Source organism: Myotis lucifugus, unplaced genomic scaffold (assembly GCF_000147115.1).
Source record: "Myotis lucifugus unplaced genomic scaffold, Myoluc2.0 scaffold_9, whole genome shotgun sequence".
In the NCBI taxonomy this organism is placed as follows: Eukaryota; Metazoa; Chordata; class Mammalia; order Chiroptera; family Vespertilionidae; genus Myotis; species Myotis lucifugus.
The window spans coordinates 14,273,105-14,284,133 of record NW_005871057.1 but is presented as its reverse complement, the minus strand read 5'-3'; positions in this window follow the sequence as shown (position 1 = coordinate 14,284,133).

The window sequence follows — 11,029 nt, the reverse complement described above, 5'->3', positions numbered from 1 at the left end:
TAAGAGACAAAGAAGGAGATTACATAATTATAAAGAGAACAATCCACCAAGCAGATATAAGCCTTGTACACATTCATGCACCCAACATAGTAACAAGGCTGTGGAGAAAAGGAAACCCTTCTATACTGTTAGCGAGAATGCAGATTGGTGTAGTCACTGTAGAAACAGTATGAAGTTTCCTCAAAAAATAAAAATGGAATGGCCTTATGACTGGGAATCTGTCCGATGAAACTCAAAACACTAATTTGAAAGAATATGTGCATCCCTATATATGCAGTGTTATTTACACTAGCTAAGATTTTGAAGCAGCCCAAGTGCCCATATAAATGAGTAGATAAAAAGCAGTGGTACATTTACACATGGAATACTTCTCATCCATAAAAAAAGAAGGAAATCTTGTATTTTGGGACAGCATGGATGGACCTGGAGAGTATTATGCTAAGTGAAATAAGCCAGGCAGAGAAAGACAAATACCACATATTTCACTTATATGTGGCATCTAATGAACAAAATAAACTAACAAACAAAACAGAAATAGACCTATAGATACAAAGAACAGACTGACAGATGTCAGGGGTTGGGGGGGGGGTGGGCTGGGTGAAAAGGGAGAAGGGATTAAGCAAAAAACAATAACAACAACAGAAATACTCATAGACTCAGACAACAGTATGGTGATTACATTAGGGAAAGGAGGCTGAGGGGAAGCTTAAGAGGTAAAGGGGGGTTAAATGGTGATGGAAAGAAATGTGACTGGGGGTAGTGAACATGCAATACAATATACAGATGATATATTGTAGAATTGTACACCTGAAACATATAATTTTATTAACCAATGTCACCCTAATAAATCCAATAAAATTTTTAAAAAATTGAAATTAAACAAAAGAATACCTAAAACCCTCAATTTTTTTGAGGAGTATAATAACTAGCAACACACTCAGATTAAATGCAGTGTGATTTTTGAAAATTTTAATGATTAAAATATTTAATATTACAAAAGCAACATATGCTCTTAAATGCAAACAAAATAAAGGGGAAATTGAAAATCTCCTCTCACTTCATGTTTTCCAAGTCTCAGATATTAAAATCTTGTTTCTTCATTTATATCCTTCCAACCTTTTGATATACTTATGCAAATATACACTTATAAGCAAGCACTAGCACTTATATTTTTATCCACATATTATAAATACATATTGATCACATCAAGTAAAATGAAAAATAGGTTAGTATTTCTTCACTTTTCTCCCTAGTACCAAAGTGTCTAAAATAACATAGATGTTTAATTGATCACCAGATGAACAAAAGACTCTAAAGTTAACAATATATCTTAGACAGTTCTCCATGTGAGCTTTGCTAGTTTTAATGGCAGTAGAGTATTCCATAATACAAATGTGCTATAGTAGTTCAAATTATTTTCTATTGATGGATACTTAAATTCTTTCTTTTACAAATAATTGAGAAATAAACATTCTTATACGTCAAATTTGTTCACTAGGGTAAATATTTATGTAGGATAGATTCCTGGAAATGGAATGTGTAGCTCATAGTCACTAATGTTTAAAATTTTGATAGACACAAGTAAAATGGTTCTTCACCTTTTGAGGAGAATTCACAGAATTAATTAACTATCTAATTAAAGTCAGTGCACCCACCCCTAGTAAATTACTATATAAATGCCCTAATTACTTCAGAGGTGTCTAGGCATAACTCCTACATGAACAATCCCGGCTTTCAAGTGTTACACTAACTACTGAGGTTGATTTTTGTCATAAATAAGTTAGACTTTCAGTTGCAACACGATCTACCAGCTTTCCTTCAGAACACAGATTTTCTTGAAAGGAGAATTACATCTAATTTGTGTCATGGAAACTTTAAGCTCAGTTTACCCAATGTCAAAGAGAAATAGTTTGGTGCCAATGCTGTAATATGGCCATAAGAACTCCCATACTAAGTCACATTAAAATCCCAAATTAAGCCATAATTTTCTTATTTCCTTCCTTAAATTTCCCTAACTGCTCTAGTAATATTATCAATTTTTTAAAGAAAAGGAGGACATAGTCTGTTTCTGGTTAGATTGCATCAGATTGGATTAAGTAAGAACTTTAATTTTGCCCAGCCCAAACATGAGGGTTGCACTGAATCATAAATGAGAATTCCAAACGAATTCAGTTACTAATAGCTAGGAGAACTGTTGGTCAATAGACCCATAGAACCTGGTCTCCCAGTGACCAATGGGGAAGCGCAGACCAGCCCACCAAGGGCAATTGGCTCAAAGCAATTACTGTTTTGTAATTCTGAGTCAAAACAAGAACTTGTCAGGTGCTGGGATACCATCATCAGTTACTCTTTCCACATACACACCCCAGTTCTTCTGTTCTCTAAGTTAGGCCATTTTTCTTAAAGGAACAAAGAAAAATTAGTTTAATTAGTCCTTTCCTAATTTCAGGTAAAACAAGCCTGAGTTAGAATAAGAGATGTATGTTTCAGCTGCCTTCAGGAGGAAAGATGCTTTTCATTAAAGGACTGTGACTATAACATTTTAAAAAAAGTGCTCTTGGTTTACTCAGTTAGGAATGACAGAAGCCTTTTCTCATTTGCTTCTGAAAGAGGAACATTTGGATATTGCAGAGAGCAGACTTTGACATCTTTACGGAGTGGAGCCTCTTGGCTGGGCTCATTTCCTGGCTCCTGTGTTTTCATAGCACAGAGTTGCAAAGACAGTGTGAAGCCAACACACTTAAAATTCTTGGTCTCTATCAAAACAAATCTGCCATTTCCTGCTAGTCTTTCAGTGAGGATCATTACCATCCTAAATCTGAACCTTATTAGAGAATAAAACCTACACCTGTCCTTAGATTGTTCCTAAAAGCTAACACTCTCCTATTTTATAGAAAATGTTATTGTATACAAACTTGAAATCTAATAATTAATTTTATCGAGTAAAAATGTTACCAGATTTGTATTTTATGCTAAAAAGAAAACGTAAGTTCTCTCTTTACTGTCCTTTAAGAAATCAAATTAAAATTCAAGTCAGGAGGAAACAGGTCAAGGCCAATAAAATTTTTAAACTGGGCCCTTGTTATGTAAAAAATATCTTTTGCAAAAATAGCGTCAACATCATGTGGGAGCTGATTATAACTGCAGAATCTTGAGCCCTATCTGTGATCTACCCATTCTTGATAGACATTTTTAGAATAATCCCAGGTAATGTGCAGATACATTAAAGTTGAAGAAACACTGATCTAGGCCACCATTGTGAAGCTACCTAGAAATGCAAAATGTATCATCCCTTAAAAATGCACCATTGTGTGATTAATGCCAGCTACCATGGGTATTAACAGGCCTCTAGATTACAACACTCCATGTTAATTCTCTAAACAGGACAGGTATAGAAGAAATGTCCTTGAGGAAATCTAATCAAACTGTCAAATACACAACCAAGTTCTTTTATTTATTTTAACATACTTTTTAAATCTTTATTGTTGAAAGTATTACATATGTTCCCTTTTTTCCCCATTAAATCTCTCTAGCCCACCCCCACCTGTGCCCATGGGTTTTGCATATATGTTCTTTGCACAACCAAGTTATTCATAGCTGTACTAAGATATGGGTGCAGTAGACATTGATGCATAATGACCAAATGAGGACAAAAGTATGATTCAACTAAAACCAGAAGTTTTCATTAAAAAAAAAATTAAAAAATTAAGGGCTCAAAATAATAATAATAAAAAAACAGGTTCACTTTATTTTCACTTTATAATTTATATTGCTAATTTAATTTACTTTTAATTAAAATTAATATTTAATAGCTTTTATAAATTTAGTCCCAAAATAATAATACTAATTTTGTTGCTGTTTTTCTTTATAAAAGAGGATCTGAAAAGCAATGCTAAAACTTTATTCACATATTCAATAAATATCATTCAATGTCAGTTAACTGTTTTAGGTATATGAGATATAATCAGCAAGAAAAAATAGTCTATCTTTGTGGAGCTTACATTCTTGCTTGCAAAGATAGGCAATAAACATATAAAAAAGGTAAATTGTATAGTAGGTTGGAAGTGGTAAATGCCATAAAAAGCAGGGTTGGGAGTGAGTAGAGAGCTGCAATTTTAAATAGGACAATCAATTGTGAAGGTAGCATTTGAGCAACACTTGAAGGAAGTGAGAAAAGTAAGAGAAAGTAAAGAAAGGCCCAGTTCTTTTGGCCAGTGGATGACAAATGTCAACTGTTTCCATGTACTTACTATTTTTCTACACTTAAGATAGAGCAGAAGAGGAAAGTGTTCTTTTCCTCACCTGTAATATGATCCATGATCCTCTGTGATAGCAATGGTAGAGAACCTCACTCTATAATTTTATCTATCATTCTTTCTGGTGAGCCATTTATTCAGCCGGGAGTAAACTCAGATTTTATTTTACAGTTGAATCTAATGCTCAAAAGTGAGAATCTTCTTTTAAATGTAATTACATCTAGAAATTAAAAACATGACAATGACTTCATTATGTGTTTATAATATGTAAAGCTTTTCTAATCTAGGAAGGAGATAAGAAAACGCAGGTTGTAATGAGTCAACCTTGAGGTCAGAGAGCTGTGCTCATGATTCAGGCCAGAATTAAAGCCAAAGTCACAAGTTTTTCCTAAACCACCCCCTCAATTTGTGCTTTATGCATTGTATTAGACACCTGTAACCTCTAATTTTAATGAAACTTTACTTATAGAATGGATTGCACAAATTTCTTACTACAGACTTCATACAGTATCAAGAAACATAGAAAGATACCACACAGACAGCTAAATTAGCATTTTAAGGCAACTCAATACTTAAACCAAAATAAAACTTTAAGGTACTAAAATAATTGTATTTATAATAAAATTTTATTAGTCTTTTTATGTACAACCACTATCATATTCTATACATATAATTGTTTTCATTGATTGAATTCTTCCTATGAGTTAGAGACAGTACTCTATATTCCAAATATATCATTGCATTTCATCTCCATCTTAGAGATGAAAACTGAGGCCTGGAGGGGTTAAGTATGATCTGTGTCCTTAAGTTCCACAAAGAATGGTGTGTCTTAACCACTTGTTCAGAGCCCCAGAAACTTCTAAGGAAAGTTTTCTGAGGAATGTCTAACCTTTTTAAGGAACTATTTAAGGTACTCAGTGCAAGGAAGTTAAGAAATAGCCAATCAGATCATGGTAAATCGAAGGGGTGGGTAAGAAGTGACTATCTTGGACCATGAGAGCTGAGAAGCCAGGACAATAGCAATATTGACTCTAGAAAGAGGTTTCAGAACACAACCACGTTGCATATTAATACAGATCTGCCATTTCTGCCTGCCAAGCCCCAGCAAAGAAGCTGAACTGTCTAGGTGACATCTATACTAATTCTATACTAATAAAAGGGTAATATGCTTATTAGACGGAACATCTTCCGGACATCTTCTGGATGTCCTTCCGGACAAAGCCACGGTGGCGGGGGCTGAGGCAGAGGTGGTTAGGGGCATCAGGCCTTCAGGCAGAGGTGGTTAGGGGCATCAGGCAGGCAAGCAGGTGAGCGGTTAGGAGCCAGCAGTCCCGGATTGTGAGAGGGATGTCCGACTGCCGGTTTATCGGGCCTAAACCAGCAGTTGGACATCCCAAGGGGTCCCAGGTCCCGGATTGGAGAGGGTGCAGGCTGGGCTGAGGGACACCCCCCCTGCCCGCCCCCGCCACCCCGGTGCACTGGGCTTCTAGTATCTATATAAATCCATCCTTGCTGGGAGGTGGGAGCAAAAACTTCCTCTCTCAGGGTCTGAAATGAATCTTAAAAAAATATATATATATATATTTGATTTTTTACAGAGAGGAAGGGAGAGAGATAGAGAGCCAGAAACATCGATGAGAGAGAAACATCGATCAGCTGCCTCCTGCACATCTCCCACTGGGGATGTGCCTGCAACCAAGGTACATGCCCTTGACCGGAATCGAACCTGGGACCCTTCAGTCCGCAGGCCGACGCTCTATCCACTGAGCCAAACCAGTTAGGGCTGAAATGAATCTTAATGCCCCTGGTCATCATAAGCAGCTGGCAAACTGAGATGAAAAGGGAGACTAAAAAATCAAACCGCAGTGTGTAGCTGTAAGTACAATAAGCTATTGATAACAGAGAACCGTAGTCATCCAGAATACATTTAAGGAACCAGAGATGTGTGTGGCATATGAGAAAGCTTTCCATTTAAAATTGTTAAACTGAAAGTCTAGGCACTTGATCTGGCAAATTTTGTGAGCCTTCTTGGAGAATGCATTTTATGTGGAATTCTCATTTCCTGATAACCCTGCATAGATCAGGCATAGCTGTGATAATGTGCGTCTCTGTGAATTATAATGAAGCTGCTATGGTAACTCTAAAAGTCACTTTAAAATTGTGCAATTTTAAAAGTTCATCTCTTACAAAAAGATTAGCACAGCTGTAAAACTCATGATAATCTAATGAGACTTAAAAAGAACACTTGGGCAAAAAAAATTATATATAGACTGCTCAGATTTCACAATTGCACAGTCCTTCTGAGAATGACGTGGTCTGCCCATGACTTCCCTAGCTGATGAAACAAGGGGGAAATTAGGTCAGAAACTTAATTAAATTTTGATATGTACAACCCAGCAGTAGAACTCATTCAGCTCCTACTCAGTTCAGGATGCTTGCTAAGTAAATCACAGAAGCACTTGCGTAGACAATTTTATGCACTTGCCATTTTCTTAATTTAAGGAGTAAGGTATAGTGAGTGTTCCCAGCATTAGTTATTTAGGGAAGGTTGACCCTACCTTTTATGACTGGTCACAGAAATTCAGATGGAAAAGGAAACAAAGGTGACACATGGGAATTGGGTATATTTCCCAAGTCAAACCCTCCATTCTGAGCGCCATCCACCGCTAGCTTTTTGAGAGGAAAAAGGCATAAATCAATGCCCAAGGTCTCTGCACCTTGTTATGGAAAATGTTTATCTTTTTTCCTAAAGGAAATTGTAACTTTTTAAAGTTAATTGTGTTTTGGAGACGAAGTCCTGTGTGGCTGATACGGAGAGACGGCATGCTGAAGAAGCCCTCGCTACCTCGGGACCTCGTGAGCACCGGAAGCACATGCTCCCGGAGGCGTAGTCTGATGACTCCTTGAAGTGGCATGTTTAATTGGAATGCATTTTTCAGCATTCTCCTTGAAGACTAACAGTTTAGGATTGAGGCCCTGGCTACACATTCAAATAAATCTTTGTTAAATTTAATAAATCTTTGTTAAATAAGGTTTTTTTATGGCCACCTGCTAATAATAATAATAATAATAACATTAATCTACATGTAGCATTCCACATGGTTCAGAAAACTGCCCTACAAAGTTTAGGTAGTTATTAAATTCACAATTGCCTACTAAAGAAACTAAGCTACGTGGTTCAGAAGTCACAGACTTCCATTCCCCCACTTAGCCTTGCTTTCCAAAACACCCAACAGTGATTTAATCATCAATGTCACCAATTTAAAAAGAAAAGGACAGTGAAACTGTTAGATTGATATCCTCATCACCTCCCCCCACACACACACACACACACAAATAATTCCCGCTATAGTCAGTTGAACTAATTGTTTGACATTGTGTGGAAAAACAAATAGAAATATTTTGTCATCTGTTTTGACTTCCTGTCAAACCAGCCTTGCCATCAAAATGTTATTTTGGCCCTCTTAACAATTTTGAGACATGCTGGTGGCAGTGGAATCAGATAGAGGTGGACAAGTTTCCTTGAAGCTGATTATATTGCACATAGTGGAAAAAAAGTTGAAAATCAAATTAGGTCAGTCAGCCTGTTTGATAGACTTACAGACATATTTGCTTGTCAAAGGACCAAGAAATGCTAACTCAGGCTTCTGCCCTGACAGTAAGGGCAGGGCTCATTCTCCTTCACACATGTATAATTGGATTTTTTTGTGGGAATCATGCTAGTTTCTTGGGGTGCTTCATGACTCCCACAACTTGAACATTGAGTGGCTGGAAAGTTCTGTTTAGCAGGTGGGAGCAAGAATCAGTGAAGTCAGAGTCCCTGCCATTGCTATGCCCCCTTTAATCCATAATTTGATACTGGTTGGAGACATTACACCCACTAAGATTTTATAATTAATGACCATTACCTGGCTCTCGATTGTGTGTTAAGCCTTGGGTCACAGGGGTGCAAGAGACAGGCTTCCTACCTTGGGGGAGCCCACCTGCAAGTGAACAGATCACTATTACAGTAGTAGAAATGAACCCTCTTTCCACTCAGCTGTTCATATTCAACCATCACTGGGAACCTCACTTTCCATTCCATCTAAAGCTTTTCCAATTCCATACTTATTTACCTTCAACCAAACCGTTACTTCCTCAATGTTATCAAGAGTTCTTTTAACTTATTTTATCCATTGAAAAAATATACATGCAAAATCATGGATTTCCTCAACTTTTGTCTCATCTACCTCAAAATTTATATCTTAGACAAACTTTCCTCAGTCCCTTTCCTTTGATGCTATCCTTATTCCTTGCAAGATTATTACTCATTTTTCAAATTTTCTCCCTCATGAGTATGCTCCAGACTACTTGGAATCCATGGGCACAGTTGGCTGTTTTATACCCCAGTGCCACTCTGAACTCTCCCACCCAGCCTAGAACATTCTTTCACATTTGACCTGAAGGAATACTATTAATTAAATCTTGCAACCCATATTCTGCTTCCTTCTACACTCTGTTACCTTTTTTTTATTTTCTTTCTTGTATCTTTGGTTTCTCTTTATCCACTGAGTCTTAGCCTTCAAATTGGTGTAATTAAAATCAATGCTTTTCTTTAATGTTACTCACTCATCAAATTACTACAATCTCCTCTCCCATCCATATCTTTGAAATGTGGGACTTTAGCTCCACTTTCTTTAAAAGCATATTACTTAAATATTTTTATCATAAAATGATTATCATAAAATGAATATAGAAAATTTTCAAAAATGCTTGAGTTATAAGAACCCACCATCCAAAGAAAAATGCTGAGGCAATCTACTATTGGCTCACGTAAGTAGCCTCCAGAGTTAGACTCACAGTTCAACAGAGTTAGACTCACAGTTCAAGTGACATTCATATGACATTGGCCAAGTGACTTCATCTCTCTGTGCCTTCATTACATTTTGTGCAACATATATAACAACATCCACTCAGATAATTGCTGTGAAAATTAATGCAAGTACATATAAGACACTTAATAATAAGTAGCACTAGTAAATAAAGCAATAAATGTTAGTGCTTTTATAGTTGATGTGTATATTTTTAGTTTTTTCTTTGCATATATACTTAACTAGATTCTTATTTGGAATCTTGTTATACAAATTGTTTAATACCTTGTTGTCTCACTTAACAGTATTGTGTGTCTCTGCTTTCTCAGTCTTTACTTACTCTTCATTTATTGCAGCATGGTGTGGGCATGGACGTAAATCAGACACTTGGTCAAAGGTCAAGGCAGACAATGATCTCTAATGATGCTATGAGTTTATCCCAGTTCTCATCCTTGCTGAAGTTTTTAATACTGCGGACATTCCCTTATTGACACTCCTTTCTTAACTCCACTGACACTATTTTCTTATTGTTCATTTCCACATGTCTTAGTCTCCTATGAGATGTGTGCCTTCTGCTGTGAAACTGCTAAACACTGTTGGTTCTTTTCCAGGCATCAAAGGCTTATTTCCTACTTCATGCTCTATTTCTTGCCTTACATACATCACATGCCCTACAAACTTAAGATTTTCAAAACTGATCTTATTTTCTTAAAAAGAAAATCTCATTGTTAATCCAATCAAAGTTAATGCACGACCACCTAACCAGCCGTCTAAGTCATTTTAATCTCTTTCTTTTCCCTTGAGGGTAGCCTCACTCAAAGTAGTTCACTTTGGGTAAAACTTATCTATATCCTCCACACTTCAGAATGCTTGTCTCAAATCTGTTCTTACTCACATGGTTCCTATCTCAACCGCTGATACAGAAATCCCCCTGGCTTCCCCAGCCAGAAATACTGGAGTTGCCCTGATTCCTAACGTCACTTCTACTTTGGCCAACCATGACTTCCTATCACTGTGACCTCCTTCCTGCCTACTCTTTATCTCATCTGCCCTGCTTTCTCTCAGGTCCTCACTCCCCTGCCTGTGTTATTGCAATGGTCTCCGGTAGTAGATTGAATATTGTTTTACAAAAATGCATGTCCACCTTAAACCTCAGGATTTGCCTTTATCAAGAAATGTGTCTTTGCAAATATACTTGAATTGAAATGAGGTGATACTACTGGATTAGGGTGGGATGTCCAATAAGAGACAGAAAAAGACACACAGAGATACAAACAGGAATAGTCTATGTGAAAATGGAGGCAGAGATGGGAGTGATGCTGCCACAAGTAAAGAAATACCAGAGGCCACCAGAAGCTGGAAGAAGCAAGAAAGGACCCTGACCCAGAGCCTTTAGAGGGAGTGTGGCCCTGTTGACACTTTGATTAATTTTCTTAAGCCATAAAGTTTATGGTAACTTGTTAGGGCAGTTCTAAGAAATTAATAGAACTCCCAAGTAGTTTTCTCTCTGCTTTTGCCAGAACTATCAGGCCATATTATGTTTCTTTCAACAAAATACAGACAAGACTCTTCCCAACCTGATTTCTCTTCCTCTACTTGTACTCCTGACCACCTGCAATCCCCGAGCACAAGTTCTGTCCACATCTAAGTGCCTTTCTGAATTCTTCCTCTCTGCTTGGAATTTCCTTACCAGCCTTTCTTCCTCATGCTGTTAGTCATCTATCACGGCCTAGTCCAGGCATCGTCTCCTCTGTGTGGCCCTTCTTGACTCTCCTCTGTCAAGGTCATATCTTGCATTTTATTGTGTTATTATAATTACCATACACTGTAACTATCTGTTTATATTTCTTATTCATCTTTACAGCCTTTTCTTTGGCAGAGTGCCAAATATGTAGTAAGTACTCAACATATGTTTGTTGAGTG